General features: G+C 44.3%; 1 protein-coding gene across 4 annotated transcripts in view; it reads left to right on the forward strand.

Annotated features, from left to right (window-relative positions):
• Nucleotides 1–20701, forward strand: part of KIF26A (kinesin family member 26A) — a 96563-nt gene that overhangs the window by 2903 nt on the left and 72959 nt on the right. The window lies entirely within an intron of this gene.

The raw sequence follows: 20701 nt of genomic DNA on the forward strand, positions 1-20701 counted from the left end.
GGGAGGGGAGCGTGACGGCAAAGCCGGAGATTTCCAACCCGGGAGGGTTCTTCAAAAGTTCAAGGATTTTCCGTCCCGGACTTTTTATCAAAAAGCGAAACTGTGCGGCTGGACGGTCACCCGCTGCTACAGCCACCAGGAACAGTGAAAAATGAAATAGGGACTTTGGGAAGAGGAGGCTCTTCTTTCGGGAAGAGGCGGCTGTGCAGGTGCCGTCCGGTTCGCACCCAGAGCCGGGTGCCGGGGGCGCTCCCCGTGTCGGTCCGCAGGACCCGGGGCAGCCCAGCCCTGCTGACACCGCCCCGGGGATGCCGGCTCGCTGTTGCGGCTGGGATTTGGCTCCATCCTTAGTAAGAGAAGCTGCCGGTGGCAGGCGTTCAGCTCCTCCTTCCGAGAAGCCCACAAAGTGCAGCTGAGAATCAAACAGTTGTGTCTGTGGCGCTGGAGCAAACTTTGAGTGGGATGGATGATTTTTGAGTGGGCTGTGCTTTTGCCCTCTGGGTGCCTGAAAGTGCCTGCCTGGCTGATGGGCTTACTCCTGTCCTTAATGTCCCCCGGGCAAGCACTGGCTGTGTCATTTTCCTCCAGTTTGTGCTGCACGGTGGCACCTAATACCTGGTAGGGAATGGAGAAAGTGCATGAGGATGCCAAGAGTTTCCCTCTTACACAGGTACAGCTTTATTAGCATGCATTGTAATTGTCTGCACGGTTTTTCCTTTCTGTGTTTGTTTTTTTTGTTTCTATCAAAGGCCTTTATTACCCTTGTTGCTTTTCCTTTGTCAGAGCAGGCAGACCAAAGATTTTGATAGGTGAAAACAGACAGTCTTGATACAGACATCTGAAGAGATCCTGAGAATTAGCTGATAGGGCAAAATGCAACAGAAAGCCCTGAGATTCTGTTTCAGGACACACAAAACCTGTGTTGGGGTTTTGATAACATTTGGAAGTAATGTATTGTTTTCTAAACAATGCTTATCTGGATGTTTGCAAGAATGGGGGGGAGGGTCTGAAGAGGAAGCCAAACCCTACTGACCTTCGTTTTCATTCAAAGAGTTCCTGTATGATCTACAGAATTCCCATTGAATCTAAATATAGTTTTGTTTGGAAGTGCATTGTGGAGCAGTGTCCAAATGTACAGTGAGGTTTGCATTTTCAGGCCAGATCCAAAGCCTTTTGAAATCGACAGGAGTCTCTCTTTTGGCTTGCTGGGCTTTAGGAGTAGGCTCTTATTTCTGTGGTGTAAAAGGTCACATATCTTATCTCATTGGATTCAGGACTGTTGGACCTTTTGTTTTCTGGATTGCTGCAGATGGTGGAAAGAAGTTGAATTTCCCTTGTGAAGTGCCTGAGATAGGTCGTTTCAGTGAGGGGCACAGAAACCCCTGTTCCTGTCTTGGGGTGGGCCTCTGCCATAAAGAATTGGGTCCTATCTGTGAGCGGATCTCTGCCATGGGAAAAAAAAATTCCCAGTGTAGGAGAGTGAGGGGCCTCAGCCAGGTGTTCAGGTGAGGAGAGCTGTGAGCAAAGGCCTGTTTGTGTGGTCTCCTTCCTGCAGGTCTCAGGGGACTTCCTTGATAAGCACTTGATGATGGCTAAATGAATCCTCCTTTTCTGCAGGGTTTCAAAGCATGCCCAGGAACGTAATAAAATAGGAATCATCACAGTGTCAGACCTTCAGCAGACCTGAGCACAGTTACAGATACCTGGAGTTTACTCACTGTGCAGCATGCAGTAAGGCTTGGTGGTTGAAATCTCTTAAAAACTGCATTCTCTGGCACTTGTGAGACCTGGAGCCTAATTGGGAGCTCAGATTGCCTCTAATGCTGGTGTGGTGAGCAGCTCCTCAGGAAGGAAGATGCAATAAACAGTTGTCCTTACTGCCTTGTGAGTGTGAAGTAGCTTAGGGGGAGATAATAGGCAGGGGTTCGGCTACTCAGCTGCTGTGAATTGGCCTTGCAGTGGGAATCTGATGCAATATGCTGGCAGGGTGAGCACTGTGTAATGTTTGTGCCAAAAAGGCAGCTTGCTCGATCCCCCCCTCCCCCTTGTTGTTTAATTATACAACAAGACATCTGAAAAAGCAGCTCCTCTCTGTAAGAGTTTCATGCCCATACAATGCAAGTCCCAAAGTTTCCTACAGGCTCTTCTAATGCACTGTCAAACTAAGCAACTAGTGGATGAGTAAACAGCAGAAGGCTACTGCTTGGAGCGTGCTGTTCTCAAAGGATTTGCCTCCTTTGCCGTAATAATTAGGAGATCTTTCAGCACAGATTCAGAAAGGCTTCCACACCTGGTTGAAAACCCTTTGGAAAGGTGGGTGGGTGCCTCAGAGATGAAAGAAGGGCTAGTTTCCTGCTGTTGATATCTTTCCTGATGAAAGAGTGGAGGTGTATTCTCATGCGTGGGGCAGCTGACAAGGGATTGAATTCACATTAGAATAGAAAACCAAGGTACTGTTTGCAGTCTGCAGGGATAACAAATCTAATTACTTGAGAGGGCTATGATTCATACAGTTTGTGTTGCTATCCTTTCAATTAGACGTATTTAAAATAAATAAATAATTTAAAGTTTCAGTGCTCAGATGATGTGCATTGATTACAGAATACTGTTAGTTGTTTGTGTCTCTTCAAAGTCCTCCACATCTCTGTGGACAGCTGATAAAAAGATACACCTCTTTGCTTATGTTAAAACTCTTGAAACAGTCTCCCAAGCAAAAGATTTACTGCGTCCTACACTCTCAATTCCCTTCAGTTTACTGCTGCTGCCTTTACAGCTTTCTACCACAGTGAGGCCTGTGTGTGAATCAAAATGTGATTTTCATTAAGTGTGGATGGGGCCAAGTGAAGTTTAATTTGAAATTATCCCAGATTAACATTTTGGTATTGCAGTGTTGGCATCAGTTACTGGGTCATGTACTGAACTAATGTAGGAGGGAAAAACAAGGTGTCTTGGTTTATCCCTAATTGAAAGTTTTGCAGGCTCTGTCCTTGGAGACTGGTAATGGGATACAGCATCTCCTACTGCCAGAGTTCTGGCTGGAGTGGAGAGCAGGTTGCTGTGCCTGGAAGTTGTTGCTGTTGGCAGCTGTGGGACAATCCATGGGAAATGAGTTGGTGGTCTGTGTTTCACTCCCAGTTGGCAAATAGCCTTGTCACAAACCACAATTACCACTAATTGGCATCATTGTTGGCAGTTTCAGGGAGACACTGAGGGCTGAATGGGATGTAAATTAAATTAGTAATAATATTTCTTAGCACCTAAATTCTTCAGTTGTGTTTCACAAATGCTAATTAATCAATTTGTGTGATTGCCCCTGTTAGGTAAAAGCCAGACATGCTGTCATTTCTGCAGAGGTGTATGTCAGACTGAGGTGTGTGTCTCCACAAGGAAATGGAGAGGCAGGGACTGTTCAATATGAGAGATGTGCTCCTGTAGCTGCATTTCTGGAGGTAAACTCTGTGTGCCTCTGGCACAGGCAATAGCCTTAAGGATATACAGCTACTATAAAATGGTTTTAGCTAATCCCTTATGAGTAGAGGAAAAAAGCTCTCCTGGTGTTAGGAATACACACATGGATGCAACTACACCCACAGAAGGGATTTATACTGGTGTAAATATTTTGGTTTTAGAAAAGTAATGCTTGTGCACAGGTATACTGTATTGGAATAATTTTTTATTGGTATTGAAAGGAGGCCAAGACCAGCAGAAGTTCACTTTGAAAGGGGTTGGCTTTGATCATGTTCCTCCCAGCCCAGGGATTCAGACACCACATTTCACTTGTCCCCATCCACCCCCACCCCCAGTCTGAGCAGTTTATGCTGTACCTACTGCTAGGGCAGGCAGGTGCTTCTAGAGGCAACATTAAACAGGGCAGAAACATTAATTTTGTGTTATAGCTTGAGTTCAGGAAGTTCTTGCTGTCTTAGTTTTTAGGAGCTTCTTTTCTTCCCTGTTCTGTTTTGTTTTAAATTTTTACCCCCACTGCATTATCTACACTGTGTGTTATGTGGGGCACACCAGTGAACAGCTTTCAAGGGCCTGAAGGACAAAGAAGAGAGAGTGTGGCTCTATTTGTGGCTCTATTGCTGATGGAATTGGCAATTTTTTGTTCCTCAATACCTCAAAAGTCCTGTATTCCCAGCTGCCCAGGTAAATGCAGTTGGGTACAAAGGATCTGCCAGCTCTGGTGTGCAGGGAGCCTCAGTGACCAGGACAGGTTGTGCCTTTGTTGCTGATGAACCATGAATCATTGGAGGGAGCTAAGCAAGTCCTAGCCTGCTGTATCCATGTCAGGGCTCAGTGTTACACCAGCCAGAGTTGGAGGAAGAGCTTTTCCAAGAGCTGGGGTTCTTGGAAAAAAGGGAAGATGGCAGTGGCTTTAGACATGCTGTTTGCATGGATGTGTGCAAATGGCAGGCAGGCTGCTGGACTCAACTCCCATCACTCCTTCTGTCAAAGTGAGGGTCTCTTGGTGGCACACCTGTGTGTGCTGCTGATTGCCTCACCCGAAGGGGAGATGAAGAACAGAGTTTTGGGATGGGCAGGCTCTTTGTTATGGGTTTCTCCTGTGTGCTAAATAACTCCCCCCTGTTCCCACCAGCAGCAGAATAGGGAAGGAGGGTGTGGTAGGATGATGTTGGCTGTATTTGTTCTCCCCATCCTTCTGCATTAATCCCAGCTGTTCCCTCCTTGTCCCAGCTGACTCCATAAGAGGCAGCATCTTCTCTGTAGCTGCACACACTCTTTGGTTGGCAGTAAGCTGGTGCTTGGACATCTGGCTTCTGCCAAGCTACCAATAACACATGGATACTGCTCAATTTCTCTCATAGTTTGTGGAAGTTGTAGGAACTTGTTCTGAGCCTTCTACCTCAACTTTAGATCATTTGACAGGTTCAAAAGCTGTTAAGAAAGGCTGTAAGTAAGAAGGATGGAAAGAAGGACTGTGCTGTAGTTCTTAGTGCTTTGGAAAAGCAGGCTGAGAGGACAGGCATGGGATTGAGGGCTGTAGTCTTGATGTGTGTCAGGGATGCTTTGTAATTCCCACCATGGCCACTCTGATGGCCTGCTACCAGCAGGAATTGAGGCAAGGAGAGCTCATGTGATCCCTGGCTGCTCCTCACTGTGCAATGTTGGCTGCTCCAGGAGCCTGTGCTGCATGTGAAGACCCTGGGAGAGGGCTCTGTGTCCTCAGTGTTTGCCTGCAGGGTTGTGCTTCCCTGAAAGAACAAGGATTCAGAGCATATGGGGGCTTCTTGCAACACTTGAGGTGCATGTGGAATTGGTCTAAGCTTTTAGGAGCTTTCCCTGCTGGGTTTTCCTGCCTGTGCCCATTGTTTTCTGTTAGTGTGTCAACCCTTACTACTGGGGTAGCCCTTACTGCCTGCAGTTTGGGAGTCACAAGGGTGACACAGCTGAGTCTTGGCTAAGTTTGGGGTCCTCTGTTACTTAGGGGCTCTTTTATTTTCATGAGGAGGTCTCTCTGCACCTGGGTTGGTATGGATAAGGGGAATTGAGTGGGAGAGCTGTCTTTTAAAGATCGCTCTCTAGAGGAATCCACTTTTCATGGCTCTTCACAAGCACTAAATGCGCCTTAAAATGTTCTATATTTAACATCTCAAAAATGTGGAAGTGGAAAAGCGATGTCTTAGCTAATAAATATGAAACTATGGGGCATTTTTTTAAGATGCACATTTAATATTTAATTTTGTGCGAGAGACTCTTGCAGAGACTTGGCCGTGGAGTGCTCGAGGCAATGAGCTCAGATGTGGATTTCAGGTAGGTGTGCAGTGTAATAACAGGGTTAGTGACAGCCCTGTGTCAGATGTGTTGACACCAGCAGTTCCCTCTCTGGCTGGGCGCAGGCGCTCCCGTGTGACAGCGCAGGCTGAGGAAACCAATTGCAATCAGTTTGCTTTAGACACTTAGGATTTTCAAGCATGCCCTTTTAAAATACAGGTGAGAGGGATTATCTTGCAGTTTGGATGCTGGAGGCAAGAGACCTTCTCTCTGGGGGATCTGAAGTGGGGGAGTGGGGATTGCACAATTAGCTGAAGGTGCTGTGGTCTCCCGGGGAGCTGAGGGTAATTAGTGTTTCTCTGGCTCTCTCTCTGGCTAATTCCTTCAGCACCCTGCCCTATTAGGGGAAAGGGAGGAAATACATAAACCATTTCAAAATCCCAGGGGGTGGAAAAGAGCATCTGCTGCTAACATCTGAGGTTACTTTGAACCTGTTGAAATATGTAGTAGCTGCTTTATTGTTTTTGCCAAGAGTTTCCACCTACAGTGATCCCAACCTCTGACTTGTTAACAATGAGGTTGTTGGAGGCAGTAGTCATCCTCCTCCTCATCCCTGGCTCACAGCAGCTGATAGTGGCTGCTGCTGTGGACCTGGCACTGCAGGGTATAGGAGTGGGGATGACTGAAACCACCAGGATTTTCTTTCTTTTTTTTTCCCCCTCCATCACCAGGATTACCCACAATGTTCACAGCTGCTGCATGTGTCTCCTGCTGCTCAGGTGCCCCAAAATAGGTGCACCCTTTGGGCCTGAGTTGTCCTTGCCACAGTGAAGATGCTGATGTAGGGAACAGCCAGTTAGTCCCTGGGTTTTCAGGTGGCAGATGAACGTTTTGTCATGAAAAGTGAGCAGAGATTTTGCTTCACCTTGCTTAGACAGGGAGAGCCTCTCTGAAAGCATCTGCATGTCTTATGGAATATTTTTCCATGCCAATGCTGTTTCCTTTCTCAGCATTGGATTGCCTTCAGGAGCTAGATATATTTGGATATTGGTCACACTGAGTACAGGCAGCTGTCCAGTTGGAAGTACTGTATCTGCTCTTTATTATTTACTGGAAATCAGTGGAATTTAACTTGTCTGGATTTGCCTCCTTGTCCTCTGGCCGCAAACCTGCAGCATTGGAATAGTTATTTTGTATTTACGTGTCCAGTCCATCCCCAAGGGGAAGGCATCATTGGGAAGTGGAAATCTTGTCTATTGCTGGCTGTGCTTGTGACTGGGACCTGCCTGTCTTCTTTTACAAGTGTCTACTAATTTTCTATAGTGGCTTATGGGAGAAAACTTGGGCCTTATTTCAAGGAGAATCATACCTGCTGCTGCCTCTGTTAACAGGAATTGTCCCACTGCAGGGATGCAAAATCTGAATTAATCCCTGGATCTGCCACTGAGTTTGTGAATTTGAGCAAGCAGTTTTATTTCTCCTTTGCTCAGTAAAGAGAAAAAGCTTCCATCTTTTGTTCATTTGCAGTAAAAACTTTTTTTTTGTGGTGGGGACTCTCTCTTGCTTGTATGGCATTAAGTATCATCAACTGCTGTTAGTAGAGCTGACTGCTCCTGTAATGTACATAATAAGAATATAGAGCACAGGGACACAGAAAATAGTGGACTCTGTGGCTTCCAACTGAACTTAGAGGTCAGGTGTCAGGGAAGGGTTTCTGGAATTGGGGTCACTGCAACAGCAGAAAGAGCTAAAAAATCTGGGGACTTCAGGTAAACTGTCAAGGCAGTAACAGGTAGTCCTGAAATCTGCTAGTTCACCAGGAGGGGAGTGGTGAGGCTGTGGAAGGAGACTGAAGGTCTGTGGTGTGTGTTCAGTTGAAGTGGAGCTTCAGTAAGGAGCAGGAGTCAGATCAGCTCAGGGAGCAGGGGTAAGAGCTGTGCTGATAGTACCTAAAAAGTTTTTTTCTGCATGATGCCTCCCTGTGATGGAACTGGAAAGCTGCCTTGTGGAAATGTGATGTGGCCTTGTAAACTGGGGGCTCTCAGCGGCTTCAGTCCCTCCTACTGCTGTTGAAGTTTATGCCAAGGTGTATTATCCCTTAAAAATGTTTTACTTTTAAATGGAAAAAACCCCTAAATTTTATAGAGGAACTTAAGAGCAAAGTTTCAAATTATTATTGCTCTCATTTGGAATATGGTGGGAATATGTCACTTTGCAGGAGCAATGTATTCTTCTCTAGGATAGTCTAAAGGGAATGTACATCTTTGGCATATAGCTCTTTGGACTGACTTTGCTTTGAAGCTGCTTGAGCCTTTAAGACATAGCTGGCAGATGTTCATTCTCATGTTGGACAAAAAATGTTTAGTATAAATATATCCACCTATTTTAGGCAGCATAATGCCATTGTTGTGTGCTTGTTTTATCACCAAGAGTTTGAGTGCTGTATAGTGAATCAGATAAGTCTCAGCTCTTGCTCACAAAAAGAAGCTTAGGTGAGTACAACCTCCTTCTTTGAGTCAAGTCTTACAATTTGTCCTTGGTCAGCATTCCTGGAGCTTGCAAGCTGCTCAGAGTTTTGGCTGGGGCTGGGCTGCTCTTACCAAACATCAATACCTGGGCAGGATTGACTGGAACACTGGACAGCTGTGAGAAGATGATAAATTTTCATTTTGCTCTTAGCAAATCTTCCCCCTGATGTTGCTGAGGGATTTTAGAATGCTGGGTGAATGGGATGGGAGGCCTTCTGTGCAAAACTGAAATACTTCTGGCTAGGCTGGGCATTGAGTTGGCTTTCAGCATGAAAGGTGAAAGAGAAGCATTAGTCCTGGTTCTCACAGCATTCAAAAGGTTATGTTTAAATGTGTTTCCTGTTTTATTGCAACACATAATTTGTTACAATACAGTTTGTGTTGCTGTCTGTGTGTATAAATTGATCAGTGCTGCTTGTACTGTAAGCAGGCAGCGTTTGGCTTTGTGTTTGAACTCATTTGGGATGTTAAATCTACTCAGTTTGTATTGTATTCTGGTTTTATTGCCTTATGTTGTTCTCACTGTATTGTATGTTGTAGCATGTATTTACTCCTTTTGGCATTGCTGCTTTTCTCCTAGGTCCCAGACTAGAGCAGTTTCCTACAGCTTGCATATGGCTTTATCAAGTAAAAATTTCGTTTTAGGGGTTGCCTGTTGCTTTTGCATGGCTTTTATGTGGCTCCTGAGGAGTTCAGGAATGGTGTCTATGGCCAGGGTACATCACATGGCCCTCAGCAGAGTGCTGCTGAGTGTTTTGGAGGAGGTGACACTGCTGAAGTGGTTGAGATCAATGGCACTCTGCCAGCCTGGTGGCACATGTCCAATTCCCACCCCAAAACAGGGCAGCAGGAGCTGTCTCCAGAGACTCTGTAATGTGACAGTCTCTACAGTTGTCAGGAACTTGAACACGTGGCTTGTATGATCAGGAAATGTGGCCATCCTTGTTTCAATCACTCTGCTCCTTTTGGTCACCCATGGTGTTCCCATAGTGCTGCCCTGGGAAACCTGGTTCCAAGGAAACTCATTAAATACAGGAGACAAATTTGCTCTACAAAATTTGGCCTTTGAAGGATGGAGGTGAGGGACAAATGTCTTTGCCACTGTCATTTCTGGGCAATACTTGGTGCTGCTTCTCTGGTCAGTGAGCAGAAGATGGAAGGGCTGGTTTGTCCCAAATACCCTTTCTAGAAGATGTTCCTTAGACCTAGTATGATCTACAGGCACTGCAGAGCTTTTGTAAGATATCTTGAAAACTGTGCTGTGGGCCAAACATGGGGCAGGATTTGACCTAAAGCTATTTTGCCTGTAGCTTGAAATTCAAAGTTGAACCCAGAATGTGCAGTTAAAATGTTCAGGTGTTAGTGTAACTTGTGTAACTGCAAGCTGTGAACTATTTGTCTTTCTCTGAAGATTTTGTTGCAAAGGCAGGCAAATACATTTGACATTCCTCCAACAAGCTCTCACAAGGGTAATTTTGTGTGGATGATTAAGTGGCATGGAAACAGTGTAAGATACCATCCTTTTGTGGATTTTGTAAAGAGGAGATACAGCTGAAATAATTCATAATATGCACAGAATCTGAGCAGACTGCTGAGAGAGCTTCTTTCAGCAATTACCTGTAAGAATAAAGTAAAAAGCATTTATTATTGATACTCGCTTTTTACATATTAAAAAATATTTCTTCTGATACTTTTAATTTTTTTATTTGTAGGCTCCAAATGAGTGTAGAATAAGACAAATGTGTTCAAGGAAGAAAAATATATGAGTTAATACATTAAGTTTACATATTTTTTGTTTGATGGATTTATGGTTTTTAATTACATCTTCATGTCTTGCATTGGGATCCCTGGGGGCCCTTTCTGAATTTCATACTTGTGCTCTTGTACACATGAGATGCTTTAAACCTTCCACCTCGTGCAGCCCTACTGCTGCTTGACTGACCTCTGCTGAAGTGCTTGTTATTCAAGTTTAAAATCTGAGACATCCACAAAGAGCTAAATGATTAGAAGAATAATTTGTGTGCTGGAGAGAGTTTCTCATGCTGACATGTTGTGAAACACAGGCTGTGAATGGGTTTCTCTGGTTTTTGTGTGGAAGGTGGAGTCTGTGCTCAGCATTTGCTCAGTTGGTCATGAGGAGCAACACCCTGGCTGAGTCTTACTGGCTTCCTGAGGGCAGCTTGGCACTGGGAAGTAGTCATGTCTTTGGTAACAACCCTTTGGGGAGCCATAGCTTGTTTTAGGGAAGAGTATTTCCAGCAATACATCATCCTGAATGTACATCTCCCTACTTCTGTCTCCGGTCGCGTGCGACACTGGATTTTCATTTCATAGCAGTTTGCATCATGGTTCTTTTATTGACAGTGGAATCAATAACCTGTGTTAACAGGTGGAAAATGAAGCCTGTTTGCTCTGTGCAGTTCCAGTTGATTTAGATGGGTGAATTGCAGAGGAAGCCAGACTGCAGAACTGGTCAATGCCTGTGTTCCAAATCCATCTCTCTGTGTTGGTATCATTACCTCCGTCTGCTTTCCTCCAGCACGTCCCCTTCATTTTTCTGTTCAGTGGGAACATTATTACCTGTTTATGTGTATGTGTGTGGAAGTAGTGCCAGGATCTATTTGTTGTAACTAAGATATAGCTTACTGAAGAGGCAAAAAACCCTGGCTGACAATATTCAGGCTTTCCAAAAGAAACTTGCTTTTGGGACTGACAGGGAGTGTGAACATTCAGGCACAACTTGAACTCCTGTTCTCAGATTTGTGCTGTGTGTTCTTTTATTATTCTGGTCATGGCTGATCATAAGCACATGCAGCTCAAAAGCAAAATAGCTCTGTTTGTGCTGTAAGAATTTAGTTGGGTTTAAGCTTCTTATTGCCAAGTCTTTTGATGACATGGAAGATGTGTTATATACGGGGTTGGCTTTCCTGACTCACCCTGAGTTCTTCACTCAGTGTTTTATTCCTTTGGGAGGGTTTGGCTCTTGGAGGATTGGGTGAGAAGTGTGGAGTAGATAGTTAAAGAACTGAACTGCAGAACACTTAACCCTGGGAAGTGAACACAAGTGAGAACACAAAGACATTGTCCTCTGAGGTGATTCATTGGAAGTCTCTACTTTTTTGTTTTATTTTTACAATTTTTATTTTAATTTCTCTTGCTAGGATCATAGAATATCCTGAGTTGGAAGGGACCCACAAGTCCCAACTCCTGGCCCTGGACAGGACCATTCCAAGAATCATACCACACTGGTCTAGGCTCAATCTGATTTTACCTTCTTGTGATTGGAGCAACAGTCCTGTTTTCTAGTGTTAAAAAATTGTCCATGGCATTCTGTCCTTCCAAGAGGTTGTGCTTGTGCTTTCTTTGGGAAAGCTGTATCACTGAGCATAATGGTAAGAAATGGTCCCCCTGCTGCTAAGGAAGTGAGCTGAAAAATGTCTGGTTATTCAACAAGAAAAAACACAGATTCACTGAGTGCAAAACATACTTAACATACTTCTTTCTGTACCTGAAGAGGATTTCTGAAGTCTGTGCAACAACAGGGAGTTAAGGTAATCCTGATCTTACAGAGCGAGTTAACCCAGGAGTGATTCTTGGAGTGGTCAGTCCAGTGAGTTAACCCAGGAGTTTTGTAGCTCAGCTGAGTACAATGCAGGAGTGACATCAGTGAGGGATTAGAATAAGCTTTGTTATCTTCAAAGGCTGTTTACTCAGTGGCTGGGGAATCGCTGTGTTTGTAGGCAGAGGTAGGGAATGTCCTGGGGCAGGTGGGAGCTGACAGCATTGCAGAGAGCCCGTGGTGTTTCTCCTCCTGCATCCCTGCATTGCCTCCCAACCTGCTGGCTGCCACTGCTTCTGTGTGCTCCATCCACACAGAGGCCTTTAAGAGATTGCCAAGGTAATTTTGGGTGCTAAACACTGAACCCAAGCAGTATCCTTAATTTCTATGAATCCTGGAACAGTATCATTTGTATTTTTCTTACATGTATACCTCTCTAAGTTTTCCTTAAAATAATGGTTATAGTTATGTTAAAAACCTCAGAGTTGAGTTCTGAGGATAGTTACCTACCCTTGGGTATTTCAGCTATTGCTTGTTATCATATGGAAGACAATTTGGATTTGGGGTTTTGGAGGATTCTTGTGCAGCTCTTGGGTCTTTTCTGCAGAATTCCTTTCAACAGCAGTTAAATTACATCTGATCTCCAGAAAGAGGACAACCTGATTTGCAGATTTATCTATAAAAACTGCTATAAATTTAATTTGGAGCCCACTGGGATACACGTCCCACATGCAAGTGTTCTGCAAGTCCTTTTTTTCTCAGGAAGACGTCCCTGTAAAAGTGGTCTTGAAAGCGAATTTTCGCCTCATTGGCATTTTTCAAAAGACAAAACACACATGCAGTGTTCCAGGCAGATATATTTTTGTTCCCAGCTGTTTTCAATGCTCATTTGATGTTAAGTCTTTGTTCAATCCAGTCCTATGTCATTAATGACTCTGGAGTAAGTAGGTATGCAGAGCTGGAGGAAATCCTGTTTTATGTGTTCCTATTCTAGGAGAACCCCAGAAAGACTAACAATAATGCAGCTCAGTGAGGTCATGGGTAAACATAGCAAGAAATAAAACGTGCTTGTTCCTTACTGAAGCAGAAAAATAGCTTATGAAGCATAATGCTGTCTTTGATAAGTGTAGATAATGTGACCTGCCTCAGTCTGTGGATTAAGACATTAACTGGGGAAGGTGAAAGGGCTCCTCATAAAGAACCTGTCCCTCTGGTTGTGAAGGAGGTGTCAGCAAATGTTCAGGAGGAATAAGGAGGAGCAGGAGCCCAGTCATGGCCCAGCAGAGTCACAGGAAAGGCTGGCCCTGCCCTTGGTGCTCAGTGAGCTCCTACCTGAGGTCGAGGTTGTGTTGTGCATTCAGCCTTACCCTGGCTCCCAGGTGGGCTCTGCTTCCAGGCAAGGGGTGGGTGGTGCAGAGCAGAGATCTGGTGGAGCTTGGGTCTGTAGGTGTCCTCTTCATGGTCCTCCTGAGATGCTGTGGGAAGGAGAAACCATCCCCCAGCGTCTCCCAGCTTTTCCTTCCCCTTGCTGAGTGAAGTTTAGGAGAAATGTTTGTTTTCAAGAGGAACCAGGGTTCTTATAGGAATTTCTTCATCAAGTTCTTGAGGAAGTTAAGGCTGGATTTAGAGCTTCTGATCCTGGTCAGTGGATGGATGCAGGTTTTAAAAAAACAGGATGAAATTTTGTGGACTGGGTTTTTTTGAGAAGAAAATGTGAAATTGTGTCATTTTTCCATCATCCAGCTTCCACAGCAGCATGTGTGAATACAGCAAAACATCTGAGCTCCAGCCCACTCACAGTGTGCTGCAGGCCTCCCTAGGGGCCCAGGGCAATTCAGCTAGCATAACATTTTTAGATAAGCTTACCCCATTTAGCACATGCATTTTGATCAGCCTGAGATTACAGACTGGTGGCTTGCATGCATTTGTACCAGAGCCCTGGCGTTGGTGTTCCTTAGACATGCACTGGTTTTATTAGCATTAATCTGGTGTGTGCACTTCAAGCCTATTTTGAGTCCCTCTCTATCTTTATCTTTTTGGCTGCAAAACAGCAGAGATCCCTTTTCTTTGAGTGAGTAGGCAGAATCATACTTGTGACATATTTTAAGACTGCTTAGAAGATATAAACTTATTTAAGTGCTTGTGATTTATCTGGTTTCGCTTTAGTTGATTCCTTAAATGTCAGCCACTCTGAACAGTTCTAGGATTTTCCCCCTTTATTTGGGAAGTGTCAATTGATGAGAAGGCAGCTGATGTGCTGAAAGCATCACTCCCTTAGGAATTTGGTGTGTGAAGTGTTTAGCTGGGAAGAAAGCCCTGTGACAATTACCCTTTTGTTTTTGTTTTCTTTGCTTTCCCCCTAACCCCTAAAAAGCTTCGGTTTTGCCCTGCTGGTTTAATGGTTAAAGAATGCTGCAACTCAGCTGTGCAGTGCCTTTCAGGTAGTGAGAGGTATCTGAGGAATGAGAGGGATCCCATGGGAATGCCTGACTGGCTTTGGTTGACCTAATCTGGTCTATACATAGCCCCAGTTCCTGCCAAGGGAGCGTCTGGTGCAGCAGCAGGAGCAGCTGCTGGGGGTGTGACCCCTTCTGCTGCGTGGGCATGAGCTCCCTACCTGCCTGCTGGGTGAGGCTGCCTCCAGCACTTCTGCTCTCCTCTGCTCCTGGGGAAGGCAGCTCCTTCAGACACCTTGGCCTGGGTGGAAGGAGCTGCTGGAGCCCCGAGGGAACTGGGGTACCTGAGCCCATCTTCTGTAGGGGAGCAGCTGCTCTGGCTCCCTTATGCACACAGGGCTCCTGTGCAGTGTCTAGGGGAAGGGAGGGAAGGGCTGGGAATGCATTTGGCTCTCAGCACTCTGGTTGGTCAGAGTGACCCCGAGATAAGGTAGAAAGTCTCTTTTCCCAGCCTGGTGGTTGAAGAAGGAGTCAGAGCTCTTCATTTCTTGGTCTCAAGGTTGTTTATTGTATCTTATCTATAAATTTTTTCTCCTGGCCTGCCAAGGTCCGCTCAGCACAACAGTCAGAGCCAGAGGCACTCTGGCCACCCCCAGGGAAGTGTTATCTTCTTATACTAAAAACTATGTGTACAATATTTACAATTACTTCCCAATACCTATCACCTATGTTAGACTGTGAGCTTCTACTCTAAACCAATCCAAAAGTGCCAACATCACAGCAGAAGATGGAAGCCAAAAAGAGGAAGGAGAAAGGCTGGACAAGCCCAGATTCCTCCATTTAGCCCCCTGAACCCCATTCTGAAAACCCCAAAAATCTATTTTTTTCACCCCGTGATAAATTCGCTATCATTCTACTTAAACTTCTGTGGCTTGCAGAGCTTCATATAAGGTTGGTAATTTGCTCCATGGGTCATAATCAAAACCACAGGTGTCTTGGGCTCTGTGCCAGGGTCTCTGAGCCCCCTGGCAGGGGTCCTGGCAATCCAGGACAGCCAGAGGGATGTCCTGAATTCTGACATTTGGCATCATGAGCTTGGTGGAAATGCCTGGTGGAATGCTCAAGGTGGGAGGGGGCTTGAAGCATCTCCCTCTCCTAGACCCCACTGGCTGTGGACTGGCTCCAAGAGGGGCTACAGGAAGGATGGAAACCATCCAACTGCTGCTGCTTTCCAGAAACACTCGAGATCAGAGTCTTCTGAGTGTGTATCACCACTCATGTATCTTGCTTGTTTCAGGTTATGTTGTGATGGCAGTCCTGATCATTATCTCATTTTAATTTTCAAGAGCATGATGTATGTGGATACACCTACTGTGCTTAGAGATTTCGCTGTGAGATTAGAGACATGTTTAGGAAATTAGTAATGAGAGAAAAACACGTAATTAAAAATGATATCAGTTTGGAAGCTCATCCATCTTCAGCCAGCTTGCTGGAAGAGAAAGGAGTCTTACACAATACCTAGTGGTGGGAAAATGCATTTGGCTCTCAACATTTTAAACAGGAAGGAACTATTTAAGTGACAGACTTACAATAGTAATTGGGGCATTTACTTGAGAACACTGGATAACATATTGTAGCTGAATAATATTGCAGTAATTCTGTATAAAGTTAAAGTAGCTCTTGTTATATTTGTTTACTTTGAATGATGCCTCCACACAATTTTTAAAAACTTATTTGGAGCCTTTCTAAAACAATTGGATAATTTTACTGAAAATAGTGTTCATATTTTGAGGTAGTCATATTTGCATATGCCAAATATCGTCTGCAACATTATGAGGATGCACACTTAACAATTAATTTGTTTCCTGAGATATGCAATTTTATGTGAAATGTCTTAAATTCAAAATCTGCAACAGAATTCTAGCTCCTCATCCCCGATGAGCATTATAAAGTTGCCATATGTCTTAAAATGTGCTCAGCACAACTGCAATTGTTCAGACTGTGAATTTCCTCTCATTTTATGATGAAATCCTTAGTTTAGAATAATTTTATTCTTTAGTAGGAGAAACACCATTTGGTCATATATGGTTCATTATAAAATGTGGTAACTTTTGAGCACTTCACATGTGCTTCATTTGAGTTTTTTATGCCATTTTTCATGAACAATTAGCAGTACCTTGTTGTCATTTTTGTCATGAAATGCCCATAAACTCAATTATCTTCCTGTTTGGTCCCACTTACAAACACACAGAAAACCTAAGCAGATGTCAGAGCAATAACCAGGTGTACGTTGTAGTACTTTGCAAACTTTTAATTGCTGCAGGGATGTTTCCTAGTTAATGGCTGTGTTTATTAAGTGCTCCTATCTGTTGTGCCTTGTTCTGGAGTGTACCTTACATGTGGTGTGCTCAGGCTGGTTTATCCAGTGACAGCCTTGGAGTAACCTTGCAGAGGGATGTGCTTTTTCAGTTGTGTTGTTTGTAGTGTAGCTAGCAAAAGTGCTGAATTGCTGGTGGCGTAGGGTCCTGTGTAATCAGGTACTCTGTGATCTCTGGGTGGGTGCTGGTGGTGGCTGATGAGTGTCCACCTCTCCAGAGGTGGTGAGTGTTGTTATCTGGGAGGATGGACAAGGAGGACGAGGATGGTGTGGTCAAAATGACTCACCAAAGGTCAGCAGTTCTTGATGGTGCTTGGAGCAGGGAGCCCTTAGTTGGTGGCTGAGGGACCCTGTGGGTCTCAGAGCTGGAGGTCAGCAACTGACTTGAAACAGCCACACTAGCACCCACCCAAAGATCACAGAGTACTTGATTACACAGGACCCTACACCAGCAACTGCGGTGGAGAGGGTGGGCAGCTCCTTGGCGTTCCCTGTTGTGCTTACCCATGGAGAACTGGCCTTGCTGGAGGGCTGTGAGGGGAAGCAGAGTCTTTCTTTCTTTACAGCCTCCTTGGGGTCTGTGCTGTTGTGCATGAATGGGGAGATAGAGATATGGACTGAGGATATCTCCAGTTGCTCTGTGTTCACTGCCCAGAAGCAGTGGCAGTGCAGGAAAAGGAGACCCTTGATTCATGACCCTGTGCAGTCCTGCAGATTTGTACCCAGACCAGGCCAGAGTGCCAGGATTGGTTCTGAGGTATATTATGTATTGATGAAAGAATGAGAGAGATCATCTTTTCCCAGGAATTAAATAATTGCTTCCTGGATGAAAGGACCCAACATCTGGCTCTTGGGTTTCATGTATTTGATCATGTAGATGTAACTGTTTGCTTTGTTCCTGCAGTAATGTTAACCTACTAATGTATGAAGCTGTTTCAGGTCAGTGAAAACCTGCATATAAATCTTTATTACATGTACTTGATTGTCTTTAACTCTTTATAAGATATAATTAGCACCCAGTAATCATATTGTGGTGCTGTTTCTGTGATTACCCTGGCAGTTAGTGTGCAGTGCAATCCTGGTTTTATAGACTGGAGCTAATGCTAACTTGATTGGAATAAAGGACAGAGGCCTGTGTGGTTGGCCTGGTAGTTTTCTCACCTTTCTGCTGCCCAGTTCCATTGGCTCCTGCAGTTCTGAGATGTGGCTTCTGACTCAAAAGCTGTGATCTTCAAAATGTGGTGCTTTAGGTTGAAGTGAGGCCACTTTCAGCAGTGGTGTCTGTGATGGAAGGGAGGAGGAGGAGGAGGATTGTGGCAGGTCTTCAAGGCTGGTAACTTGGCAAAGCACTAGTGCCTAGAAATGTTTTGATCCTATTGTAATGAGTAGCTGCTAGTTCCTGTTGTTGTTTCTGTTTTGATTGAGTGCCCAGCTGGTGTGTGGTGCAGATAGGATGTTGGGGCAGGGAAAGGAAGTAACTGTCAAAAGTGCATCTCCCTCAGGAAAGCAAGAATGTGGAGGCATGGTAGAATTGGGGTTTAAATAGCACTTATTTTTCCTTGGTTTTCATAGTGCACTGACCATATGCAATTTTCCACATGCTGGGTAATGGAAAATTGGCCCCAGAGGAAGTCACTTTGTAAGTCAAGTTTGGGATTATAAAATCAATCACTCTTGGGTCACTAATTGATGTGGAAGATAGGAATTTCCTATACAGTATGACAAGTTCATTGGTTCTCTGGCAGGGTGTGTACAGTGCACTGTTTAGCCAACGATATTCTTTCCTGATTCTGTTGTTAACTCAGGAAAAGCATCAGGTCATTTACAGCTACACCCAAATTGTGGGTTTGTTTCTGAGTAGTAAGGGGAGGGTGGAGGGAGTTTCTCATGTAGGATCTACATGTGCTTTATGAAGTTTGTTTTCATCTCTTTGTGGCATAATAGCAAAGCTTGGGAGCTGTGTGGGAACCATCAAGATTGATTGCTCTTGGTGTTAAGCATCTCGTATCTCTGAGTTTATATCAACACTACCCTTCTTCCAGCAGCATCTGGCTCATTGGCAAGCTCTGTGGACAGTTGATTTGACCACTCTGGAGATGCCTCTGGCTGTCGTGTGGCTGCTGCCTTGGCTGGGCTGCTTTGTTATTCTAGCTGGTCCCATTTTCATTTATTTGGTTTTTGGCTTACCTTTGATTCTGATCAACTGCTCCAGAGACTGTAGTCTTGAATAAATCTTGCCTAACACTCTCATGCAGGAACTTCTATGAGATGCTGATGTTAATTTATTTCAGTGACTGTTTGCTGATGGAGCTTGGAGCAGTAACATCCCAGCCTGTGCCTTCTGTGCAGGTTTTCCCTGTGAATCACAGCATCAGGCATGTGGAGTAAAAAACACATCTTTGAGCATGTCCTGCATAATGGCTTTCTCTGAGACTGGAGCTGAAAGCATACATCAAATATTAACAGTGCACAGGTGGTGCCTGGAATGGTGCTGAGGGTCCTGGAATCAGCCACTTGGATTTTTCAAGTTGACCATTGGGAGCAGGGTTTCTGGCCTGGCTGATATAAACTGTCACAGGAGCAAAGAGTAGTGTGTGTCAGTTCTGGATTTATGTCCTCAATTGCTGTCCCTACCTGCTTGATTGTGTTTTTTATTCATATACCGTGTACTTTAAAAACATTATTTTTTTTCAGAAGTACTGTGGGTCTGGAAGACACATGGGTTTAAATAAAAGTGAATGTTTCTTAAAATATTAAAGCATCTATTTTCATTAAAGAAGCCTGTCAGCTTCACTACTTCTCATGATGGAAATTAGCAGAGCTGTGATGTGCAGGAGGTGGGACAAGGTACTTTTCTTCACTGCCCTTTAACTCTGATGATCTCTAGAACTGCTTCAGTGCTGTCCACAATGGGGGCTATTTGACAAACTGTAAGGTTTTATAAGGATGTTAGCAAGGATTACACAACTGGTTTTAAATGTGTCTTTACATCTGTAATGATAATACTAAGGCAACTTGGGTGGCAGAGTTTTTTTAATGATTCATTGCAAATTTGCCACATAATGCTGGAAATCCTTGTTTTAAAAAGAATGGGGGGGGGGTTTCACACCAAGATTTAACTTAAGTCATCACCCATCAACTATAAACATGCATTTCATGGGCATTTTATGAAATAGAGAGGCAGAATGGTGAAAGAGTTCGCTGCTAATTTGAAATTAGGAACAGGGATGTTTCAATTTAGAGGGAGATTTAATGACTTTGCATTCAGTATGAATGTTGCCATGGATTTCTTTAGGGCCCAGGTCTCACTCTGGGGCTGTAATTTCTATTCTTAAAAGAACCCTTTCTTCCTCTGTACTTGGCCTTTTCCAGCAGGTGATGAGGCAGCTCCTTTTCCAAGGTCCCAGAACACAAATTAAAATAAAAACATCCTTTTATGTTGTACCTTCAATTGAACGGAAACATAAATGTATCCTATGATGTTAGGCATTGTCTACAGTTGTGGAATTTCTATAGAGGTAATGTAAGATACAGTAAATGTTTAAGAGCCTTGTTAAGTGTGACTGGTAGGAGAGCTAGAGCCTTTCATCTCTTAGCTGCTAGTTTTAATAGGATCTGGCTTGAAGGGTTTTGAAAGTTGTTGCCAGGTATTTGATTGCTTTTGTGTCTCAGGAGACAAGGCTTGTTTTGTGTGTGTGTGTGAGGAGCCTGAGAGAGTTTGCAGAGGTATTTTTGCCAATCATCTGTGGGCATGTCTACGTGTGCATGTGTTATAGGCAGACATAAGCTCACTTTGCCCTTGGGTTTAATATGTTTATATCCCGTGCCTTAGCAGAGTTTATAAATGGGCAGAGTGGGTTTTTGTCTGCCTGCAAGCGTAGCCCCATGGATTTATGTTTGTAGAATACAGACCTTGGGCAAAGGGAGCTGCTCCTCCTTGATTACACCAGTCCTTTGTATGGTGAGAGGTTGCACATCTTGCAGTTTTCACAGGACCACTGCAGGTTTTCCTAACAAGAGGGTTACAGGTGGATATTGATCACCTGACTGTTGTCATTCCACTCACGTGAGCGTGATTTTTTGGGCTGGTAAAGGCAATTCTTAC

Source organism: Agelaius phoeniceus, chromosome 6 (genome assembly GCF_051311805.1).
Source record: "Agelaius phoeniceus isolate bAgePho1 chromosome 6, bAgePho1.hap1, whole genome shotgun sequence".
Taxonomy (NCBI): domain Eukaryota; kingdom Metazoa; phylum Chordata; class Aves; order Passeriformes; family Icteridae; genus Agelaius; species Agelaius phoeniceus.